Source organism: Miscanthus floridulus, chromosome 17, assembly GCF_019320115.1.
Source record: "Miscanthus floridulus cultivar M001 chromosome 17, ASM1932011v1, whole genome shotgun sequence".
Lineage (NCBI taxonomy): Eukaryota > Viridiplantae > Streptophyta > Magnoliopsida > Poales > Poaceae > Miscanthus > Miscanthus floridulus.
Window position 1 is genome coordinate 95,964,592 of NC_089596.1, and position 11,779 is coordinate 95,976,370.

The window sequence follows — 11,779 nt, forward strand, 5'->3', positions numbered from 1 at the left end:
GCGGGGATTTTTAACTTTTGCCATCCACACGGACGACGCTCCTCCGTTTACCAATTTTACACACACGCTTACATAATTGCCATCACAAACAAACAGTAAAAGACGCTTTTGCCATTTTAGCTGATGTGGCACGTCAGGTGGACATGCCAGCGTGACAGCGAGCCTGAAAGCCCTCACTTAGCACGGAAAATGACTTATTTATCCATGCTGCTGCTCTCCCTCTACTCTCTAACATGTGGGTCCCACATGTCAGCTTCATCCTCAACCTCCAGTCATCGCCACGTAGCGAGGGGAGGGGAGGAGCTCGTGAAAACTGCATGTCGCCGATCGGGCAGCTCGAGGTGCTTCGATTCGATCCATGTTAATCTCGGCCGCCCATCTTATCTTGAGACAACGGCAACCAATAACTTGCGGGTTCGCGCAGCCCACAGCAGGCCGGTCGGGCATGCATGAGTGGCGGCTACCGTTTTAATGCGTGCACGCGAGCTGGCCCGGGAGTGAGTTGGCCATGTCAGACCCGGTCGGCGTACACCGAACTGACCGATGCAGCTAGCCCAACCACCGGTTGTTAGATCAGCTACCCAAACGACGCCAATGCAAACAAGCAGCTAGACAGCTGAAAGGTCCTAATGGCTAGAGGGAGGTGAATAGCCTAATAAAATTTCTACAACAACACTTAACAAAATGGTTAGATAATTATGAGACGAAGCAAGTGTTGCGCTAGCCTACTCAAAATACAAGCCACCTACCACAATTCTAGTTTAGATAGTGTCTATTCACACAATAGCTACGACACTACCCTATGTTAGTGTGCTCTCAAAAGCTAACTAAAGAGCCACACCAACCAAGCAAGCAAGCTGTCGGTGTTTCATACAAGCACCGGCAAGTAAATTTATAGTAATGCGCGTTAGGCTCGGATGGTGCGCTAAAGGACACAAGATTTATACTGGTTCGGGCGGAACGTCCCTACGTCCAGTTTGCTGCTGCTTATGTTATTAGCACCGTGAACGGTCTATAGTAAGGGGTACAAACTATCGAGAGAGGGACTGGTCCCAAGTCTTTGATGGAAGGGTTGAAAGGTGGTCAAGAGCTTCGTAGCCGCTTGACTGTACGTATGAGTGCGTTCTCTTGTTTGGTCTTCTTTTTCGGGCCTTCTGATGGAGGAAGCGCATCCCCTTTTATAGATAAAGGGGGCTGGCTTTACAAGGGTGAGGGCTCTAGGACGCGTACTCTACTTAGTCTTGTGGCTCACGTCTACCTGGTCAGGTCCTTTATTCTGATGAGTGCGAAGGAAGATAAGTGCTTACAATGTTGTCGATGTCTCTGTAGGATGTCAGGTTAGTCACATAATGCTGCCCTACGCAGGGTATGGGCTATAGTACAGTGGTTTTGACTTATGAGCCTCCCCCAGCCTTGCTCCGCACGCCTTCTGGTTCCTATGAGTCCTCGTTGGAGGAACGCGAGGTCGGGGTCCGGTGTAGCGCCGTGGCAAAGGCCTTCTGACTGGGTGGACCTGAGGGGTCGGGAAGCGGGCGCCGCTCCCTCGGGTCCACAGCGTGGTGACGGAATATCCGTCATTCGTGGAGATAGCAAATCCTTTCCTGGAGCGTAGTGGTTGTCGTATATCTTCGTCGGGTTCCGTGTCCCAGAGCTGAAGGCGGCGCCTACAACTCTACAGGGCGAGGTGCACACACCTATAATGCCTTTTGGGTTCTGCGGCGCCTGGAAGGGTCTAAAGCATCAGTCCTGTCGTTCCCTGGCAGTCCTTTTCCTACCAGGGTGCAGGATATGGTCCTTGGAGCCATGGTTGACCCGAACGTCTTGTCTCGTCCTGTACCCATCATTATGAGGGATAGATATCGATCAGGGCGAGGCTCGTTCTTGGCCGTCGGGTGAGACGGAGACCAATCCCTATCTCTTGGGTGAGACTAACCCCACCCCTCCGGGATCGGGCTAGGCGGAATCCATCCCTCAGCCCTCGGGCGAGACCGAGCCCGCCCTAAAGGCGTCGGGCGAGATGGAGATTAGCCTTGAGCCTTTGGGCGAGGCAGGGTTATCCCACAAAGGCGTCGGGTGAGGCTGACCCCGCCCCTCCGGGATCGGGCGAGATGGAATCCATCCCTTAGCCCTCGGGCGAGACCGAGCCCGCCCTAAAGGCGTCGAGCGAGACGGAGTTTATCCCTCGGCCCTCGGGCGAGACCGAGCCCGTCCCAAAGGTGTCGGGCGAGGCGGAACCGAACTCCTGTCACTCGAACAAGGGATGACATGGCGCCCTTATGCGTCCAGAAGTTTTTTCACGTTCAGTGGTTATTGGTTCCACCTTCTGGGGTACCCTGGTATTAGGTCTCCAACAGTAGCCCCCGAGCCTCTAGGTGATTCGAGTAGAACCACCTGGAGGGTGTTTTTGATTTCGTCGAAGTTACTTTGCCGGAGGGTGCGCGCGAGCGCACCCGATGGGTGTAGCCCCCGAGCCCCCGGGTGATTCGAGTAGAGTCGCCCAGGGGGTTGTATCGGCCCCTTCGCGGGTAAGGCTGAAGGACTTAGTTTTTTATCAACTGGATGTTTTTCCGAGTGGGTCGTGGCGTCCCGTTCGCTGGGAACTGATTCGGGGCTGTCCTAACTGGTGCTTCTGCCCTTGATTGCGGATCGTTCGTGGATCCTTTCTTAGTTGGGCCGGTCGGCGAGCTTCTGGGCCCTAGGTGGGCCAAAGAGAAAAGAACAGGCCTTTGTGGCTTGCGTTTCCCCGATGGGTAGAGAGTCCGAATTCGCTTGGGGAAGGCGAACCGTCCACCGAGATTTTTGGGGTGAGAGGATAGGGACTGCGGGCGCGTGTCCCGCGACGTGACGCGGTGGCGCACGTGGCAGGCCCGGAGATCGAGGCGGACGGTTGCCCTTCTCGCGTTCGTCGCCCCTTATAAAACCACGGGGTTCGCCCCTAGGGTTCCGTATTTCGCTCCCCTTCCTTTGCGTTCTGAAACATCCGCCGCCAATCTTCCCAGCCTCTCGCGCCCACATCGCCACCGTCGACCGGCCTGCGTTCGTGTTCCAGCCGCCGTCAAGCTCGCGCCTGCCCTTCCCTCCTACTGCTTTAATGGAGTTGTGGGGCAGATCAAGCATCACCTCCCGGCGTCTGGAGGGCCTCGTCCGCCGTGGCCTTCTCCGCCCACTGTCCGCCGTCCAGGAGTGGTTGCTTCCTGGCGACGAGGGTGAGCCGGTGCCGCCTGAAGGGTATGTCATCTCTTTTGCCATCTTCCATGAGCGGGGATTCGGGGTACCCGCGCATAGATTCCTTCTGGGGCTGTTAGATTACTATGAGGTAGAGCTGCAGCATCTAACTCCCAATGGGATTCAGCATATGGCAGCGTTTGTTGCCCTGTGCGAGGGTTTCCTGGGGATCGATCCCCATTTTGATCTGTGGCGGTATTTCTTTAACATTAGTCTGTCAAAGAGGAAGATTGGGGGGAAGGATGTGAACGCACCGATGGGATGTGCCAGTATTCATCTGCGCCATACCCGGTCGAAGGGTTACCCATACATGCGTCTGGCGACATCCAACAAGGGATGGCACTCGCAGTGGTTTTATGTTAGGGATGATGCGAGTGCCACCCTACCGAAGTATACTGGGCGTCTTATTGTGGACGTTCCGGAGTCATGGGGCTGGGGCGTCCAGTCCAAAGACAAGAAACACATCACCGACCTTCTTTCCGCCCTCCAAGCCCTGAAGGGCCGGGGTGTAAAGGGGATAGGGATCATCGGTGCCTACCATGCTAGGAGGGTGGCACCCCTGATGGCGCGTGTGCTTCCCCTACATCGGATGATGCCCGGGATATCGTACGAGGGGATGGTGCTTCTTGACGAGACGCTCCCTTACTCGAAAGTGGCGCAGCGCATCAAGGAGGCGACGGAGCCGATGAAGGATTCTGCGGGCAGAGTCCTTGACATTGTGTATCCGGTGCCCGGACACCCCCCAATGCGGCCGGAGCCTGGGTTCTTTGAATTCGTAAGCCCTCCTCTCCCATGCTCTTTTCTTTTTTCTTTTTTCTCTCTCTTTTTTTAACACTTGCTTTATGACGTTGGGACCAGCCGAGGGTGCTGGTCTTTAAGGATAGCCCGGTTCCACTGCCGAAGGACAAGGTCGTGGCGGCGGCGAATCGACTCACGGCCGAGCGGGACAAGAAAGCAAGGGAAGAGATGAAAAAGGCGAAACGACTGAAGCAGGAGGCACGGGATCGGGGAGAGGACGCGAGTAGTGAGGATGACGACGATGACGACGATGATGATGATGATGACGAGGTAGCCATCGGCGTGGATTGGGGCGTCCTAGAGGATGAGGACACGCTGACGAGTGGCCACCCATCCGTGCAGGGGCCCTTCCCTTTCCACGCGGAGGGAAGTAGATCGATGAGGTCAGTGGAGGTCGGCGAGTCCGCTGCTTCGCACAGCGTGCCGGCTGAGGACCGATGGATAGGGGAGGGCGGGCTTGCCGCCGCCATCCCCGAGGTGACGATGGAGGGGAGCAGCTCCGGTGCTGCACCCCGTGAGATGATGGAGGGGGATGGCTGTGGTGCCGCGCCCGACGAGACGATGGAGGAGAGCGACTCCGGTGCCGCGCCTGACGAGATGAACCCCCCTGCCCCGGAGCAGGGGGCAGGCATGAAACGGTCCCGCCCGGATGAGTCAGGGCAGGGATCTGGGGATCCGTCCCCAAAATGCTTCCGCCGGCCGAGGACGTCAACGTAAGCTGCTGATTCCTCTGTTTTCATCCTTTTTCCATTTTTATTTTGACTTAACGGTTATTACCTTTGTGTAGGTTCTTGTGGACGGTTCACCCCCTAGGGCTGGCGCCCAAGAAGAGTCTCACCCTTCAAGCGGGATAGACGGCGTCGCCTGGAGTCACCCCTGTTTTGGGTGGGAGTGGTGCCGACATCGGGGCCACGTTGGCCGAGCCGACGACGCCCATGGTGGCTCCCACGCCCACGGAGGTTACTGAGCGAGCGGCCTCCTCCGTGGCGGACGTGGAACAGCCGACCGAGGGCCGCATACCGTCGGTGGAGGTGGTCGTGACCGCGCTAAGCCAGGATCAGCCGGGCACGGTCGTGGTGGCGCCCGAGGGCGTAGTGCAATCCACGCCACTAGGGGCCCAGGTGGATCCACCCGTGACGCTCGAAGCGGCCCAGACGGAGGAGGGTCCAGCCGGAGGGTCCTCGAGTGCGGTGATGGTGCCGCACAGGGTCAGGAGGGAGCCACCACCGGCCCCTTTGTCGGGAGGAAGCTGCTCCCCTGCGCGGGAGGAGCCGCCGCTCCAGTGGATGGCCGCTCAGGACCTGACATCGGCTCTTTTCTCACTCGATGATCATTCCGAGAGCATGGAGCGGGAGGGTCTTGACATCGGGATCTCGACCATGCTGAACGCCCTGGATTAGGCCAGAGGAGCCCTCCGTGAGATTGTTATCCCTACCACTCAGGTATTTTCTGGGCTTTCTTCTTTCTTCGTATGTTTTTGTGTTTTCGCATTTCTGATACCAGTCTTCTTTCTCTTCAGGTTCTTGTTGCTCGTAGCCAGAATAAATCCCAATTCCTCCGTGAGCAGAAGGCGAAGTGGGATCGCCTCTCCGAGGAGGTCCGGCTACGAGCAGACATGGGCGCCTAGCTTGCTTCCGCCCAGGAGCGGGAGGCCTAGGCGTGTCAGGACGCGGAGGAGGCCCACGGGATGTTCGAGGATTTGTCGGCGAGGTCCAAGCTAGACGGGGAGGAGATTGTTAGGCTCCAAAAGGAGCAAGACGAGCTACTGCAGAGGAATGCCGCGGCCAATGAGAAGGCCGACAAAGTCCTGAAGGAGCTGGAGATGGAGCAGGACCTCCGGCGGAAGGCCGAGAGTAGGGCCGCGGCCCTTCAGCAGAAGGTGGACGAGGATGTCGAGGTGGTCCGCTCTCTCCGGGCGGAGCTTGGTGACGCGGTGAAAGGAAGGTTGAGTGCTGAGAACGTCTCCATCAAGCTAGAAAAAGAGGCTGCCTATACGCGAAGGGCCCTTTAGGCTGAGAGCGATGAGCACGATCTTCTACAAGCTGCGGTCGGGGTGGTCCTCAACGCCCTGAATGTGATGGAGCCGGTGGAGACCAGCCCGCTCGCGGCTCGTGTCGCAGGTATCACGGCTCAGCTGGGCCAACTTGAGGAGAGTGCCTTTCACGCCGGGATTACCCAGGCCTTCACCGTCGCCCACGCCCATTATGAGAAGGAAATAAACCTGAAGGTGATGAGCGAAGGCTTTCCGTCCACCTACGAGGATGAAGAGCTGGAGGAAATGGAGAAGATGGTCGCTCCCCTTGCGAAGAACCTGGCAGACAGTCTGAAAGAGATGGTTCTCCCTCCGCGGGAGTAATTAGTCGAACGATTTTGAGAACAACTTATATGTAATATGTGGACAAGTGTTAGTATTTTTCGAGTCTGGATGCTTTTCATGATTTTGCGTCGTAATTTCATTTTGTTTGAATTTTTTATGATCTTACCAATCTGTTCCCCTGAATTATACCGCTGGTTATAATGCGAGGAGACTGTTCCGAAAGAAAGAAAGGAGGTAGCCGTACCTTAACCAGCCCCCGAGTAAGGTCCGACCCCCTGCATGTGCTGGGGTCGGGGGTTACTGAAGATCGGAAGTGTGGTTTTGGTGATAGGTTGACGAAGTCCATGGATGTCATCACCATATTCCCCGCCCTGTCTTCCAACAGAAATCCCCAACTGGGGACTCTATGGGCTCGGCAAGGTGGGGCCTTTGAACCTATGTCCCTGTATTGTTTGGCTCAAGCCCCCGAGCCTTGTTAGGGTCTAATAGGGGTCGGCCGTTGTTTGCGTGTTACCCCATCCTCGGTTTTCGCAATCGGAGGGGCTGAGTGAACGACACTTGCCTCGACGGCTCGAGTGTCGCGCTCAACGAGCTCACTAACGGGTACGTTCGTGTGGAATCCGGGTCCATCATTTGCTGATGGGGTCGGCAGAGCCCTCTGGTGGCACTCCACAACTTCTTAACCGCCTCCCGGCAGATGCCTGAGTCGTTCGATAAGCTTAGGGGCCCGATGGCCTCTCCTCGTTGGAGATTCTATGGGTTTGGCTCGGGGTTAGAATCGAACGAGAGAAGGTCGAGACGTCCCTGTTCGCTTTTGAGTGGGGTCAGGCAGGGATGCTGGGGCTTGTCTCGGTTATCTCTCCCTGGCTCTGTTCGGCGTGAGGCAGCCTCGAGCCCTTCGCGGGCCGACCTTCGAACCTCGGCCTGTGGTCGCCTATATCGAATGAGGCGACAGCCGTTTCGTGGTGCGACACGAATCGTTGGGATGCAATGTTTTGCATATGTAATGTTTTGAATGCAAAATTTAATCAAAATAAAGGCGGGGTCGGCAACGTTACCTTGGTGGTATGAGTGGCGAAAAAGCTCCTACCAGATGGGTTCGGGCCCTGACGTTCGTGACGAGGTTGGAAATACCCTGCATAAGAATTGCTATTCTTTGTTTTCATGTCTCGGTGATGATCCGAGCCGTTTGATTAACTGACAGCTTCTCCTTTGGGGGAGATTCTGTAGGTGGACCCGTCCGATCCCTTCTTTGAGAAGGCAGACATTGAAACTAGAGACGCGGAGGGCGTTGAGTATGATTTTTCTGGTGAACAGAAACACCGTAGCTATCGGGGCATAAGGTTTGCTAGTTCGTCCAGTTTTACTCAAAGTTTTGTGCCTGTATGTCGCGCCCTTAGTTTCAAGCGTACGGAGGGGTCGGGTGAGGGGGATGTCTTAGACTGGTTGTCATCCTCGGCATCCCCGGAAGCTCGTGAATTAATTTTAATGCATAAAGTAAGAAAGCTGAGATGCTTATCTTTCTTTGGACGTTCGTTTGTCGTGTCTTCTGGGCTGAACGGCCGGCCCAGGAGATCCGAAAGGTCCTGTTGTCGGGTCGTTCGTGGTCCTGCATGGGGAGGCAAAAAAGTTGTCTGCCTATGTGGGTGCCTTAATCGCCGCGTCTGGAGCGGGTCAGTAGCGGGCCATACCCAGGCAGTGTTCAGTTTGACCAAAGAGGGACGCCTCGTCGACCGGGGTTCATCCCGTCAGTTCTGGCGTGTCCCCTCAGATATCAATCAGCATTGATTCCGTATTTAAAGAGGGGAAGGGAGAGGGTTTTTCGTCCAACCTTTCGCCTTTCCTTGGCTACCGCGTCTCCTCTTTAAATAGGGAGGGGGCGAGGAGTTCACATCCCACCTCGTCTTCTGCCTCCGAGCCGCTATCTCTCCTTCTTCTTTCTTTCCACCGAACACGTCCGTGCATCGCGGCACTTCCTGAGTGAGGAAGAGTAATGCTAGAGAGAGAGAGAGAGAGAAAACTCACAAATTTGCTCGCGAGTCTGGTGTGTGATGTCAAGCCGGAGGTTATCCAACGTAGATGAGATGGTGCGTGCTGCCCTTGCTGAGGAGTTGCTGTTGTCGAAGGAGAAGAGGCGCCGGTGGGCGTCGTACGTCGTCGACTGCGCCGTCGTCCGCTGTGCTCCTCCTTTGGCGGGAGGCGTTTCCTGCTCATATGCCGTTGTCAGGGTTATGGCTGGGGATGATGGCGTAGTCCCCAGATGCCATGGCAATGGCGTCGCTGTCGAGGTTGTGGCTGACGACGATGGCGTAGTCCCCGGACGCTTCGGCGGAGGCGTCGTAGATGGTGGCGCCTTCGAGGATCCAGCGAAGCGGCGGGATATCGGGATGTCGCCGATGGAGAGCGTAGCACGGTGACCGCAGTAGACGAGCTGGCCCATGTACATGCCCCGGGCGTCACCGATGGAGAGCGTGGCGCGGCGACCGCAGTAGCACTTGTGGTAGAGCTGAGCAGAGACTGTAATGAAATAACCTTGTGGGGAAGCCCCCGGGTAAACAGTCCTCTGAATTTATAAGTATATTGTTCCTTTTTGTAATGAAATCGCTTTGTAAGTGATGAATTTGTGCAAAAAATGAACAAAATTACATCCTTTGCTTATGGCAAGCAATTTTTTATCTTTCTCCCTCCGGTAGGAATAATTTTAGCGCTTTCCGACCCTTCTCATGGTCTAAGTCATAGGAAGCTAGGAACGTGGGCGAACTAATTCTGATTGAACTGGTGAGCAAAGAGGTTGCAGCCGCTGGGGCGTGGGTGTCTCGCAGTCCTACCAGTTGTATTCAGAATTGGTTCCCAAGATCTTAGCCCTCGAGACTCGTTTATGAGGCGAATGGAAAACTTAGAGAATGTTTGTAAGTATAACACAGGAATTTTTTGCAAGCGTAATACTTGTATTACACATGTCATATGTTATGATCACATGCCAGCCCCCGAGCGAGGTCTGACCCCTCGCGATTTGCAGGGGTCGGAAGTCACTAAGGATCGGGGTTCTGTTAAGACAAAAACTGATAAAGAAAAGTGTAAGCTTATTTTAAGGATAGAAACGACGTAGCTGCTAAATGTTCCAGGCGTTGGCGAAGACCTCGCCTTTGATGGTTTTCAACCGGTAGGCGCCTGGGCGAAGTATTTCCGCGACGACGTAGGGCCCTTCCTAGGGCGGAGAGAGTTTGTGGCGATCCTTGTTGCTCTGCACAAGACGGAGGACAAGGTCTCCAATGTTGAAGGCTCGACCCTACACCCGTTGGTTGTGGTACCGTCGCAATGCTTGCTGGTACTTAGCTGAATGGAGGAGGGCGATGTCGTGGGCTTCATCCAGTTGGTCCATGGCGTCTTGGTGAGATGCCTCGGCTCCCTGTTCATCATATGCTCTGATTCTTGGTGCTCCATAGTCGAGATCCGTCGGGAGAACGGCCTCTGAACCGTAGACCATGAAGAAAGGTGTGTAGCCGGTGGCCCGGCTCGAAGTCGTCCTTAGGCTCCAGAGCACAGCCGGGAGCTCAACGAGCCAACGCGCGCCGAACTTATTCAACCGGTTGAAAATTCTAGGTTTGAGGCCTTGAAGAATCATGCCGTTTGCGCGCTCGACCTGCCCGTTCGTCCGGGGATGTGCGACGGCTGCCCAATCGATTCGGATGTGTTGTTCATCATAGAAGCAAACGAATTTCCTACCGATGAACTGTGTGCCGTTGTCTATAATGATGGAGTTCGGTACTCCAAAGCGATGGATGATGTCGAGAAAGAACAACACAGCTTGTTCGGATTTGATTGTGGATATTGGCCGAGCTTCAATCCATTTTGTAAACTTGTCTATGGTGACAAGCAGGTGGGTAAAGCCTCCGGACGCCTTTTTAAGTGGCCCAACCAGGTCGAGCCCCCAGACCGCGAAGGGCCACGTGATGGGGATCATCTGGAGAGCCTGGGCCGGGAGGTGTGTTTGCCGAGCGTAGTATTGGCACCCTTCGCAGGTGCGTACAATTTGCTCGGCATCGGCTACTGCGGTGGGCCAGTAGAAACCTTGTCGAAATGCATTCCCAACCAAGGTTCTTGGTGCGGCATGATGACTGCATGCTCCACCGTGGATGTCGCTCAGTAGAAGTTTTCCCTGTTCGCCGGGGATACAGAGTTGCAGAATTCCGATGTGACTTCATTTGTAGAGTTCGCCCTCTGCAAGAATGAAGGATTTGGCACGTCGTGCGAGCCATCGGGCTTCTGTCTTGTTGGTCGGTAGTACGTCGTGGAGGAGATAGTCGAGGTAAAGCGTTCTCCAGTCATTGGGAGGATCGGACTCCACTACTGGGTCCTCTTCAAGCTCCATGACCTCGGGGTCGGGCAGAGCAGTTGGCGGATCGGCCTTGGGGGTCGGACTAGAAGGGCCATCGTCGGCTTGTTCCGACCCCACGTAGCGTACCGAGGGTTTGTGTTGATCACTGGCAAAGATGCCTGTTGGAACTAGCTCTCGGCTGGATGCTGCTTTTGCGAGCGTGTCGGCCGCTTCGTTGAGGCGCCTAGGGATATGATTGAGTTCGAGGCCGTCGAATTTGTCCTCCAGACGTCGGACCTCTTGATAGTACGCCTCTATCTTGGTATCGTGGCAGCCTGACTCTTTCATGACCTGGTTGACAACCAGCTGAGAGTCGCCCCTGATGTCGAGGCGTCGGATGCCCAGCTCGATGGCGATTCGTAGGCCGTTGATGAGCGCTTCGTATTCTGCAGTATTGTTTGATGAGGGGAAATGAAGCCAAACCATGTACCTCATGTGGACCCCGAGGGGGGATACAAAGACTAGTCCTACTTCGGCGCCCTTCTTCATCAGCGATCCGTCGAAGTACATTATCCAGTACTCTTGATCGACGGCTGCTGGTGGCATCTAGACCTCGGTCCACTCCGCGATGAAGTCAGCTAGTGCCTGAGATTTGATCGCCGTTCGGGGGACATAAGAAATGCCCTGATCCATCAGCTCGAGTGCCCACTTTGCGGTTCTTCCCGTAGCGTCATGGCTATGAACGACCTCACCGAGGGGGAACGACGTCACCACTGTCATGGGGTGTGACTCGAAGTAGTGGCGTAGCTTCCTTTTGGTGATGAGGACGGTGTAGAGGAGTTTTTGGATCTAGGAGTAGCGGGTTTTGGAGTCGGATAACACCTCGCTGATGAAATATACAGGGCGCTGCACCTTGAAGGCGTGCCCCTCTTCCTCTCGCTCTACTATTAAGGCGGAGCTAACCACTTGGGTGGTGGCCGATATATATAGTAGGAGAGATTCTCCATCGCATGGAGGAACTAGGACCGGCGGCTTAGTTAAAAATCGTTTAACCATGTCAAGCGCCTCTTGAGCCTCGGCTGTCCACTCGAAGCGGTCAGTTTTCTTCAGGAGTCGATAAA